The sequence below is a fragment of the Rhagoletis zephyria genome, unplaced genomic scaffold (assembly GCF_001687245.7).
Source record: "Rhagoletis zephyria isolate East Lansing unplaced genomic scaffold, Rhagoletis_zephyria_1.1 Rzeph_scaffold_03950, whole genome shotgun sequence".
NCBI classification, from domain to species: domain Eukaryota; kingdom Metazoa; phylum Arthropoda; class Insecta; order Diptera; family Tephritidae; genus Rhagoletis; species Rhagoletis zephyria.
The window spans coordinates 21252-34541 of record NW_016161033.1 but is presented as its reverse complement, the minus strand read 5'-3'; the positions used below and the strand labels follow the sequence as shown (position 1 = coordinate 34541).

Sequence of the window (13290 nt, the reverse complement as noted above, 5' to 3'; positions counted from 1 at the left end):
GACGGACGGACAGACAGTCACCGCTTAATCGATTTCTCTTTTCATTCTGATCATTTATGTATACATTTGTCTATATCTATCTCGATTCGTTTTGCCTGTTACAAACAACCGTTATGTGAACAAAGTTATAATACCCTTGTGCACAAGTGCGCTCGGGTATAAAAATGCATGCCATTGCCTCACTTCAGCTGTCGTATGTTAGTCAGCCCCAAGAAATAATTTGCGTTCTCTATTTTCTGCGCCTCAGCAGTGGCACTCAAATAAAAAGAAGCTCCTCTTTTGCCCCACGCACCCGTCATTTAACGGCCTGTCGTCATTTTGTAACTTTGAAGAAATGATTTTCACACTGCAATGCAGCTTGTCTACGAGAGCTTCTGTGTATACAAATATCATAGAAAAATGAGGAAAAAATCCTATAAGAAAGTAGTATGTATGTACATAGATGGGACTGGATTATGCAGAACAAAGTTGAAAAACTTGATGGTAAAGCAAAAAGCGAAAAAGATAAAAAATATGGAACGTACTTAGTTGACGCGGTCGAGTGTGTATGAGGAAGTGAAGTAATGTGGCAGCCACAAGCAAGAATATGAGAGATGGCGCGCGCGCGTTGCAAGATTATATCATAATACCGAGTGTAATGCCTTATGCGGCCATTGACCATGAACATAGCAAACCAGTCCGCAGAGACATATGAAAGTGCCCGCAGNGCAGAACAAAGTTGAAAAACTTGATGGTAAAGCAAAAAGCGAAAAAGATAAAAAATATGGAACGTACTTAGTTGACGCGGTCGAGTGTGTATGAGGAAGTGAAGTAATGTGGCAGCCACAAGCAAGAATATGAGAGATGGCGCGCGCGCGTTGCAAGATTATATCATAATACCGAGTGTAATGCCTTATGCGGCCATTGACCATGAACATAGCAAACCAGTCCGCAGACACATATGAAAGTGCCCGCAGATACACAATGTACGATGGAAGAGGTTTGTAAAAGTATTCTAGCATTAAGTTCCATATGTATGTATGTATATGAAAGTAATTTTCTTTGCAGCAGCCAAAGCATAAGTTAGAGCGGGCTTACAATAGACCAAACAAACAAGCAACCAACCAACCAACCAACCAACCAATGAAGAAACAAACTAAACAGTCGATGAACCTGGTAGTTAGTTAGCTCAGAAGAATGCCGGTAATAACAGTTGTGTTCTATGAATGTGTGTATGAAGAAGGCAATACGAGAAAGCTACAATAGGCAGCAGCAAGTAACTGTGGCAGCTGGCTTATTTAAGGCGTAGTAACGCGATTTTTGCAAAGCGGTAATANTATATGAAAGTAATTTTCTTTGCAGCAGCCAAAGCATAAGTTAGAGCGGGGCTTACAATAGACCAAACAAACAAGCAACCAACCAACCAACCAATGAAGAAACAAACTAAACAGTCGATGAACCTGGTAGTTAGTTAGCACAGAAGAATGCCGGTAATAACAGTTGTGTTCTATGAATGTGTGTATGAAGAAGGCAATACGAGAAAGCTGCAATAGGCAGCAGCAAGTAACTGTGGCAGCTGGCTTATTGAAGGCGTAGTAACGCGATTTTTGCAAAGCGGTAATGAGCAAAGTTGCGCTAAAAGAGAAATGTTCAGTTGGCTTGTGTTGTGCTAAGTGTGGCAAGCGATTTTAACAAGAAGGCAAATATGAAGCCATCAGCTAGGCAGGCAGGCAGGCCGTAGAATTAACTGATTTTTCAGCAAAGAAGTGAAACGTGATGTACCCAAAAAAAAAAAATATAAAAAAAATCTTGTACAAGGTTGGAAACTTTGAGTTATATGTTTTTCGTTAGTATAAACTATATTTTTGGAAATAAAACTAAATTAAAAATGAACAAGCAATTTTTATAAAATAACACACGAATTCAATGCCCAGCCCATATAAAAGTTTAGGAATACTATTAGTTTTTCCATGATCCTATGATCGAAACTGAATTAGAATGGCACCATCCCTGGAGTGCCAGCTTACCGATAAAAAACTATTAAATATCGAAAACGGTTCCCGTGGTTACAAAGTTGTAGTAACATAAGTATCTAGATACAAAAAAAATATTACGTCAATTGATGACCTTCCCTTTTTCGCAACCGACTTTAAGAAAAAATAAGTTGTCAAAACTTGTAAAGAAATGGTGTCCCTAATTATGTGGTCACCACTGTATATGCATGTATAAAATTTATCGCACACTGTCTTTAAAGCTGACACAACTTTAAATTAGATGTTCGTCAGAAAATGCGAAAAACTATTTATGTGCTAGCTAATCATATGGACAAGAAAGACTTTACCATAAGTTTTTTTAAAGAATTATAACAAAAATTTGCTCAAGCTTTTGATGAACGGTAAAAAAAAGCTCTATGTATATTTTTAGTGCATAACTTCAAAACTGCCAAATTTTGAGTTGTGTCACTTTTGAAGATCGTGTGCGATATAATGCCTGCGCATGTACTGGAAGTGCGATAAAGTTGAAAATCCATTACGACAGCCAGACTGACGCCAACGCCAGCCAGCTGGCGCTTTGATGATTGTTTACAGTTTTTCGTATGGAACATTTATAAAAGCCCCAACAAAACTAACCCTATCTCGGAAAAAATTTGTTTGGACCACTTTAATGTACATATGTATGTACATACATATATGTAGCTGCATAGGAATGAATTGAGAAATTTTAACCACAGCGCATATCAGAGAAACAACTCAAAAATTTATATGAATAATACGAAAAATATAGCGGCAGCACTGCTGGAGAAATGTACATATATAAATTTCATGAATATATGCATTAGGATGTGTGACAAAATTTGTTTGGGCTCTCCACAAAAGTACGGATCTTACTCAATTGCAGTTAATCTGCTAAAATGTCTACTGCGTTCTGCGAAAGATTCTACTACTAATCTACTGCAACTTTTCTTATTTTTCCAAATTAGAGTTAAAAACTTTTCATCGACATTAGGGCTCATCTCTTTTGAATATATACTGTAAGGCCAGTCGCAAGTCCGGGATGCAGATGATTGTGAAATTGCCGCCATTTTGAAAAACAATTGTTTGATATAAAACTAAATTTAAACTACTGTAAATACATATATAAAAAAAACTGGAGAGCTGGAAGAAAGTCCGATGGGAATTTTCTCACTCCATATGGTTACCAATTTTGGGGTAAAGTACGGTCAAGGCCCTAGCCTGGCTATTTCGCGGACTTATAAAAAGTCGACCAAAAGTTGGCTGGGAATAGTGATGGGCGAATCCGAGATGTTTTAGTCGATTGTCTCGATTGTTTGAATTGCCACTCGAAAATAGTCGTGCTTAAGCTGAAGTAAATCATCTCGGCCTCGCTGCTGGCTTGATCCCAGGCCCTGCGGAGTGGTAACTGTTGAAAATACAAATGCAACCCATCGTCAGGTGAAATAAATAATAATCTGACATTACTCTCAGCCTTTCTTCCTTTTTCCTAGAAGTCGTGTTATATATATATATATATATATGTTTCTTTAAAACGTATTTTACAGCACAAATTTTTGTTAGAAATCTTGCAAAATTCTATAAATAGCTCCCATACTGTATGCATTTTTGATCAGAAATTTGGGGTTATTTAAATTCGAATATAGAACTTTGAAATCGACTAACAATTATTAAAAGTTTGCACTTTGGCAGTATTTCGATTAAGTGGAAGTGGAAGTGAAATACTTAAAAACAAAGCTGAGATAGAAAAGGCTTTACAGCAGTACCCTTTCTTTTTGGCAGTTAATGGCAAACTGATACCTGGAGTCGCTTTTGTAAGAAAGTGTATCATTAAATTTCTTACAAGGCAGTAGTGGGGACCGATTGCTCCAAGACTGAAAATTGTATTGGAGTTGGTTGACATATGAACGGTAACTTTAGATACTTTTCGGATTTAAATATAATGGCAACAGTCTTTCCATCGAATGTCTGCAATACTTTTAGTCGCCGGTACAGCCAAGCTGCTCTAAAGGAAACCGCTCGCAGCTCTTAAGAAGTCCAGTAATGTAAGTTGAAGCTCACCTCCGTCGCAAATAGAAAAAAGCTCAAAATTGTGTGAGTGCCAGGTCACTCTGTCGTTCAAGATAATGAAGAGCGTACAATTGGAAGCATAGCGGACATAGTCTGGTGCTTCAAGGAATAAATTATTGAATGCAAAACAACTAAAGGTGCGGTCGCCATATTCATCATCGTCTGCTTTATACTCTTTTCCTCAAGAAACTGCTAAGATTCATAAATGAGTCTGGAAAGTCTAAAGAGGAATAATGAATCGTCACCCGTTTATCCTTCGGTATCCATTACGCCCTGTGTCTAAGGTTTAAGTACAATGGGAAACATTGCCTGAACGTTTGGCGAATTTATTTTCATAAGAAAATATAAATTTATGTATACTTGATTGAAAGTCTTTCGTAATCTTAGGATTTAATTCAAAGACTTGTATTATTAATTTTAGAATAATATGCTGATTTTTAAGGAAGCACCGACAAGACGAATTTGCTGGACGTCGGCCCATCAAAAGGTAAGTGGTAGTGGCTAATCGGATACTTAATAAGAAGCTTTTAGTTAAAAAAAAAAGATACATGTGTTGATCAATCCAACTATAAGACCTTTACCAGGGCCATGAGGGTCAGGGGGATTGATCGTTAATATAATTCGTTGATAAAGGCATAGTGTGGGGGGATCTAAGCTATTGCTGGGAAGCACAGGTTAACTTTCCTTGACTATTTTTTCCTATTCTATCTAGCAACCAAGCAAGAGAATTCGACATTAATTTAATTTAAAAGTTTGAAGAAACGAAATGGCCCCATTCGCGCATGCTTTAATTTATCTACTCAATTAGACAGCTGACTGTGTAAAACTACATACAACCAAGTTCTTTTATAATCAATTTTATTGGAAATCAGCGAAACAAGTGACAAGAAAATGTGCAAAACTTAGCAGACATTAATTGAAAATGTCGGAACGTACTTCAATATAGTACGTAAATCTGTATATGTTCGCAAATGTTTTTGCAATATGTGTGTATGTACATATGTTTAGTACAGATATATATTCTTAATTAATGCTTTGTTGTAGTAACGTTGTTTGTGGATTTTTAATTAGAAATGAATTCCAAGTTCAAAGGCAAGTAATAAATACATATGTATATATGTACATAGTATCTATGTACTACGGAATATTGAATATTGAGCGCATGGACAATAAAGCCTGTCGAGGGCAAGTCGAGAACTAAGTAACAAAAACAACTGCGAAAATAGTAAATACGGAAAATAAATACCAGCTATGGGGGAGCAGTAATGGATTTACCGCAACCACACCGCACTAAAGCAAAGTCAAAGCCATGTCGCATAATCAAGGAAAATGCAACGTACGCATGCACAGTTTATTTCAATGATTATATTTACAAATACGTATGTACATAGGAATGTATGTACATATAATTATGTCAACTGCAACAATGTATAGCCGACAAAAACTATAACGCTTACCATGCTATAGAGTTTGTGGCAAGTATTTTATGTTGCATTTGATACGCTCATAAATATGTATGCATGTATGTATGTACATATAAACAATACCCAGCACGGCATAGCTCAACCAATTACCTCAGAAAAAGTAATTAATTTCTGCTTATGTAGTAATTAACTTCAAATTGATGAATTATCACCTAGAAGCCTCCTTGAGATAAACCAAATGTTTACACCTGCTGTTACTTGTTAGCTTCCACAAGGTCCAGGTTCGAATCCCAACGCAGAGAACATGTGAAAATGATAATACACATTTTTTTGTGTCTTAAGAATATGAAAAATAATCTATGAAGGGCAGAACGAAAGCGTACTGACTTTAAAGTGCTTTAAGCCAAATGCATTTTAAATCAAATTCATAGTCGGGCAATCGACTTCATCGCCGTTTTAAAGTAAAGTAAAATAAATAGTTCGTTCCAAGGAAGAAAGTCAGATCTACAATTAGTTGTAGCGGGTAAAAAACTGGTTTAACATTAGTGTGGGCCGAAAATCCGCTTTTTTAGAATTTTGATTGGTAATAGCAAAAATATGGTTCATTATACTTTAAAAAACATCTGTATGAAATTTGGAAATTTTTTGTAAATATCCTAGGCTACATAGGCTATCCTACATAGTTTGGATCTTTTTGTAGAGAATCGAGGTTAGCTAAGAAAAAACTATTTTTTTACTACTTGAACTTTGATGGACTTGGGCAAGCCTAGGATATTGAAAAAAAAATTTCATTTTTTTTAAAGCATAATGAACCAAATTTTTGTTATTAACAATCAAAATTCTAAAGGAGCGGATTTTCGGACAACGCTATTGGACATCAATATATAAACTAGTTTATTTTCGTACTGGGTATATATGAATGAATGATGTTGTGGAGTGAATTACTTATACTTTTATAGTATGAGCAGCAATTGCCACAATTAACACAAATTGAAATTGTAATATAACGCCGCATGTGGCAAAATGAGCAACTCGGCAATTACAACAATAAAAGCATCTACAAAAAAGGATAGAAATGCTGCTAATAGAATAATAAAACTGCATGTGGCGAAAAAAAAAATTCAAATGTTAATCAAATGCATAAATATCTATACTAACCGCCCAATTCTGTGTTTTCTTAATAAATTATTTGTAATGAAATTCTATCAAGATTTTTACCAAGTAAAAAAAAATCTGTGCCAATATTTATAAAATAAAAAGCTCTACGATTTCCACATGCGGGGAACTGATTTCCACATGAGTGGGAGCATTTTCAAACTTGAGATGCTGACACGTTGCTTCATCGGTTGGCTCGTGTGTAGTCAGCATGATAATTTATCAAGAAAAGAGCCTTCGATTTCTGCGCTAGAATTCCAATTTTTGATAAATAATAAAAAAATTACAAATTAAAAATTTTTTTAATTTATCAACTATGTATGTACATAGAATCGGGAATCGCTTACATACGTGTTTTGCCGAGCTTCTCCTCCGATTTGTGGTATGCGCCTTGAAGTTGTAACAAACAAAGCGGATGGACCTACGGTTTTACGCCGACTTCGAAGCTGGTTTGCATGGCAGAGACACACTCGGAGGTTTGCCAATGCCTGCCGAGGGGCGACCGCTATTGGAAAACATCTTTTTATTATTTTTTAATGTTGGGTTGGCCCGAGTTCGAACCCAGGCCCTGCGGAACAGTAGCGCGCACTGCTTACCCCTACACTACAGGCGGCCATTACGCCCTCTAGATATGCAGGTTAAAAAAAACACTACATAGATATATGTATGTATATAAATTTCAAGCCGACTGGAATAAATTAAAAAATTGCGAATTGAGTCTAAATTTCTATAACCAAGGTCATGGTGATTATAACATAAAAAAACAGTCCCATTCGTCCAATAAGTAATGAAACACTACTAAGCACAGTGCTTTCTCGGTAATCCGGACAACCGCAATCCTGAGGCCGTGCGGATTACTGGAGTGTCCGGATTATAGATGAATAGTATGAAAAATTAACTGATGAGTATGAAAATTAACAACGCAATTTTGATGCAATCTAATATTTGACTTTGTTTTTTTTTTTTTTTTTTAATTGTTAGTGTTTTGTGAGCTAAACTGATATGCCTGTTCTATTATAACGTTCATCTGTTATGATAACTTCGTACCAATCCAACGTTTGCGCTGTCTTGGACATGTCGAACTCGCGGATGACGATGCTCCGGTGAAGATTCTTCAAATATTCACTTGTGCGCCAAGTGTAGACGAACCTTTCAGCACTTGATATGAACAACACGTGCATTTTCGCGAAGGTGAGAGACAACTGGCGTTTTGGATCTCGGACTAAATAATTGCAAGATTAGCATTAGCTGGTCCTTATGTATTACATGAATATTAACTATTTCAGCGATACATATCTTTCTTTCTGATGAATAAAGCCTAGGTGCAATGATTTAAAAGTTTAGTTTCATTGGCAAAATCTCTAAAACTCAAGTAAATTCCTGTAATACATCTAAATATCTTTGTACAGCTTAAGTGCCAATCAAATCAAGCAAATCAAAGGTTTGTAGTTCAAAAATACTTAGTGGGACACATTTGATTTGGCCACACACCATTTGGATATCACATCAACTAGTCGTAGTACTTTTACCATTCGTGATATTTATTTTTCAAATGAAATGTGGCGGAAAATTGCAAAAGAACCAACTTCGCAATACCAATATCATCGATAAATTAGTATTCACAAAGTGCATTATGCCAAAGGATATACGTACATATGCATGCGCACATATGCAGGTATGTATGTAAGCATGGATTTGCATGGGTATGCACGCGTTGCTTGTATGGCACGCACCAAATGCATTTGCTCTCTCTTCATCCCACTTTCTATCGTCCTCATGTTTGCACACGTAGCAGCACGTAATCGCTGAAGAATTTGTGCGTCCAATGCGTGAGCTATGTACGCGCGCATAAAATTATATTACAAATAGAATTTCAAGTGGCTCAGCAGTCTGTCAGTCTGTTAGTATGACATTATGGGTCATTGTGACAGTCATGCGGCTATTTATGGATGATTTGGTTTTCGTGTTTACTATGTAGTTATATATGTACGTAGATACACATCAGTGTTGATTTTGTAGCGACATTTGTACCTTTTTTGCGCTTTTTCAGTTAAAAGGAACTTCAGGTACAATTGCTTTAAATAAGGTACGATTTTATAAAGAAAGTAGTTTTTGATTGTATACGTATGTACATTGTACATACATATGTAACTACAAGTAATTTATTTTTACCCGACTTCAAAAAAAGGAGGTTATTAATTCGTCGGAATACTTTTTTTTTAAGTATGTTACCGCATAACTATGAACCACGTTAACCGATTTCCATATTTTTTTAAAAGAAAGGTGGTACCTCAAAGGTGGTCCCGTACTATTCCGAACATTGGATCATGAAGAAATAAACGGTACTCTTAAATTGTAATATTAGAATTGAAGTCGGTTTGGTTTTTTGCTTGAAGATTACTTATTTAAATTAATTTTCAGGCAGAGAGTTAGACTACAGAGCCGAGTATTACACGTATTCTGTGTGTATGCAGCTGAAGTAAAGGGTATTTGAACTAAATTGAATTTTGCAGAACTGTACAGAGCAGGCATGCCCAACGGCGGCAGAACTCCATAAGGAAGTGCCCTGCGCTGGCAGAATTCAATAGGCAAGTGGCCAGCGCAGAGCACGGCTGGTACAGAGCAATACGTTGTAGTTTCCTGCATTTGGTACAAGCAATAATTTGATGTAGGTAGGTACGGTAAGGTTAGATTGTCGGGCTGCCTCCGTAAATGAAGGCTTACATAGACACGACTAAGCTGTCGAAAAGGACGAAGGACGAAGTCCGGAAGATGAGGGGAGGGTAGGGAAAGAGGGTGAAGGTAAGAAGAAACGAAGTTCTTCAAGCGACTTATGTCCATTTCCCAAAGCTTATCGCGAGTATGAAAAAAATGCTACCTAAGGTGCTTAAACCTTAGGCTTGTTTAGGCAGGGCATCAGAGCAGCAGGTGTTGAGAGAATTCCTCCTCATTATCAGCTGGTGCAGTAAGGGCCATCGATAATATTCAGCCTTAGAGCAATGACCAGTTAGTACTCCCCTAATAGCGATAGATGTAACTTGCTTAGTCTCAAGTGCTCCCCAGACTGTCTACGGTCTACACGTAGCGCTCGATGAGCTGACTAACTACCCATCTGTCCAGAAGCAGACCACACGAGGTCAGGGTAACTCTCAGATATTCCCTATCCTGAATTAATTCTTTCACTATTTTGCCTGCTCATCGGCTATGCAGTTTCCAGCAATTTCTCTGAGACCTGCAACCCAAATAAGCTTATCAGCGAAGTAATCCGATGCGATCGATAAGGCAGTCAAATATCCTTTCGCCGTCCCGAATGCACCGTTAAGGAGCAAATAGCCTTGATAGCTGCTTGGCTATCGGAATAAATAGTCACCCCTTTTAAGGGCCAGGGAGCGACCAATGCGAAACTTCTTTAATTACGGACACCTCTTCTTCGTAAAATACACTTCCACCTACCTTTCCATTCAGCTTCGATCCATTTGTAAATAAATTTCACGACCACGGTTCCAGATACTGAATATCTCCCAGTCCTCTCTCGCTGGAATTCGGGTGGTGAACGATCCATCTGCCCGAGTGGTCTGGCCGAGTCGGTAAGAACTCGATACCTTTTAGAATACTGAAGTGACCATAGCTCGGGGCGAACTAAACGCCCACACCACTTAGCCTTACTGCGGCGCACGCAGCGACAGCTCTAACAGTTATATCTATAGGCACAACATTTAACATGGCACTGAGCGCCAGAGTAGGAGTGGTTCGAAGTGCCCCACTGATTCCAATACACGCCTTTCCCGGGAATATATGCAACTTAGGCTACCCTAATCAAAACTAAACGAATTTTGGTGGACCGATTCCTAAAGAAGCTAAACTCCGCTCTGTTTGAAAGATGAAAATACAAAATTCTTCCGTACTCACAAAGGCGGCTGAAGATCCTTCGCTCGCCAGTTCCTCGTTTATTATTCTTCCTCGAAAGGTTTCCTGCTTGTAGATCTCCATGTTCCCTAATATGTTCAAACGCTATTTTTATGTCTTAAATTGAGGAGTTTGATTCCCTTTCTACTTTTCGTCGGTATACATTTATTTTCAAACATGGCGCTAGCCAAATTTGATTTCGGTGTATAACTTGTTTTCCACACCCCGTTGTTGTAGTCCCATATACTTATTTTAATCTGTTGATAATAAGATTTATTTTAATAGTCCGATCGAAATAGTTTAGTTTTTCTCCCTTTCCTTATCCATAAAGAATTACGGTATGCATGTATATCTTCGTGTTATTTATTGAGATAGCACAATATATACTCCTCTTTGTCTCCTCTTATTAGACATACAATACATATATGTAATACTCCTATATTGGCAGTAAGAGCTAGTACCGTCCGAAAACACTACAGTACAGATATATCAATAAACACGTACGAAAGAAAAGGAACACATACGTTTATAAATAAACATGTATACGACACATTTACAAAACCGGCACTCAAGTACACAATACATTCACAAAACAGTACTAGACTGTCTCGCTTTGATTTCGGAATGCTTACACATTGAGATGTTAGCTTACTATCAATATAGAAGTATTACATATATGATACAATATCATCAACACATCTATGGGCGAACATTACTCCTAAATTGGTTGTGAGATGCTCCATAATTTGTAAATATTCCCTTTAATTATCTCCCAAGAATCGTTCTGGCATCGAGCTACATTGCTGAGCCTTCTGTATGAAATAAAGGGTACACTGCCCTTTGTAAATTTACTTAGTTCTATTTTCAAGGCAAAGCATCCATTTGCCTAGACTTCTTATTCTGGGATCACAAGTTGACTGTCAAAGCCAATTCCTTTTAGCTTTATGTCTGGTCCATCTAATTATTCGGTTATTATTTTCTAATAGCTAACTTGTTTTGAAGAGAGAAGTCACTCGGAGCAGCGGTTGACTGGGAGCAAAGTCAATTGTAGTACGAGTTCGTTGAAACACGGTAAGACAGTTTTTGTATTATTGTCGCCGACAGAACACATGCAAACGTTGCTATCCTTTTTTAATTATTTTTTCAATCTGGATATATTAATATCTGCTTTTGGCTGAGGGTGTGAACTCTCGTCTTTTTCATTATGCAAAAGCTTATAAGTGGCACTGTCATCGATTGCTTGTGGCATGCCACACAATCAAAGAAACATCGGCTGATGCCATTCATTAGCGCAATTTGTAGTGGGCGTCCCTTTATATGCCTAGTAATGCTTTTATTTAATCCATACAAAACACACTCCACCTTCATACATACATACTGCGGTGCTAAAAGAAATATGAAGAAGTAAAGTGGCCTCAGAAATTGACGGCATAAATGAGCGCATTGCTGCGATAAATACAGGAAATCACATTATAAGGCTAGAAACCAAAAATAGTTGCCGCATGAACACGCGATATGTGCAGTCGAGTGACATAATTTTTCTTCCTTTGCAGAGAAACGTGAAAGAAAGAATAATGAAAAAGAAACCTCATGCACATAGGAAATTGGTATGCATTATTTTCTCATAAATAACACCGTGCGACAAAAACGAAAAAATTTAGAAACTCACGAAACTACCGATATACTCATGAAACTATGGGCCAAATATAGTAAAACTGGGTTTTTAGTTTGTTCACTCTGGCATCAGATTTTTTTTTTTAAGGAATTGGTCTTTGAAATTTTAACGATATGATTCATTAAAAAAATTATTTAAAAAAATCAGTGAAATGTAGAATAAAAATATGCATTTTTAATTAATTTTATCTTTATATTTAAATTTTTAAGTTAATAAAATTTGCAAAACGAAATTCGATGATGAGGGCGTGCGTATGATTAAAAAATAAAATTTTGGACCTGTTCAGGGATATTTAGGAATAAAATTTGTAAAGGACAGTTTCCATACCCATTCATCCTTATTCACCAAAACATTTATTCTGATATACGTTTAATGAATTTTTGGTTTTATATGATATCCTTTTGTTATCCTACATTGCACTGAATTTTTAAATAATTTTTTGAAATAAGTAATCGTATTTTTTGAATTTCAAAGTCCTTTTGAAAAAATCCCCAAGTCAGAGAGAAAAATTGAGTACGCAGTTTTACTATAATTTACCCATTGTTTCGCGAATATATTCATTTTTGTGTGTGTACAGTTTACTGTCGCACGGTGTAGGCACTCGAAGTGTTGAGAGCGTAGGCTTAAAGTTGAATTATGTACTTACGTATAGTAAAAAATGCATATTTATCCACATAAATACATACACACATATATGTATACATAACTAAATATTAAAAAAAAAAACGACTACACACATCCATACCTACATATGTAAATCTGTCTTACATCCCTCAAGGAAAATATAGAAAGTTTCAATTTGGAGGTAATGTAGAAACATTCCTCTACGTTGCTTATGCAAACAAACCAGAAATTTAGAATCGACGTTACTTTTACTCCACTTCCAAAGGAAAGTTTAAGAAATGGTATAAATTGATTGAACGGTTACCGAGATAAACATATGTGGTTATAAGTGCGCGGTGCCGCGCCCATTTTCCAAAATTTTATCATAAATTTATTTTGTGCTAAATAATTATTACAAACATCTATTTTGAATAAATTAGCTTCGGTATTTACTGATTTATCGAAG

General features: G+C 36.6%; 1 long non-coding RNA gene across 1 annotated transcript in view; it reads right to left on the bottom strand.

Annotated features, from left to right (window-relative positions):
* Nucleotides 1–11133: 11133 nt before the first annotated feature.
* The window catches only part of LOC108369992 (uncharacterized), a 7799-nt gene continuing 5642 nt past the window's right edge, over nt 11134–13290 (bottom strand). Inside the window, exons 2-3 of the long non-coding RNA XR_001848586.1 lie at nt 11439–11440; nt 11134–11144 (exon numbers count right to left, since the gene is read on the bottom strand). This is a non-coding gene — a long non-coding RNA (uncharacterized LOC108369992). The remainder of the gene's footprint in view (nt 11145–11438; nt 11441–13290) is intronic.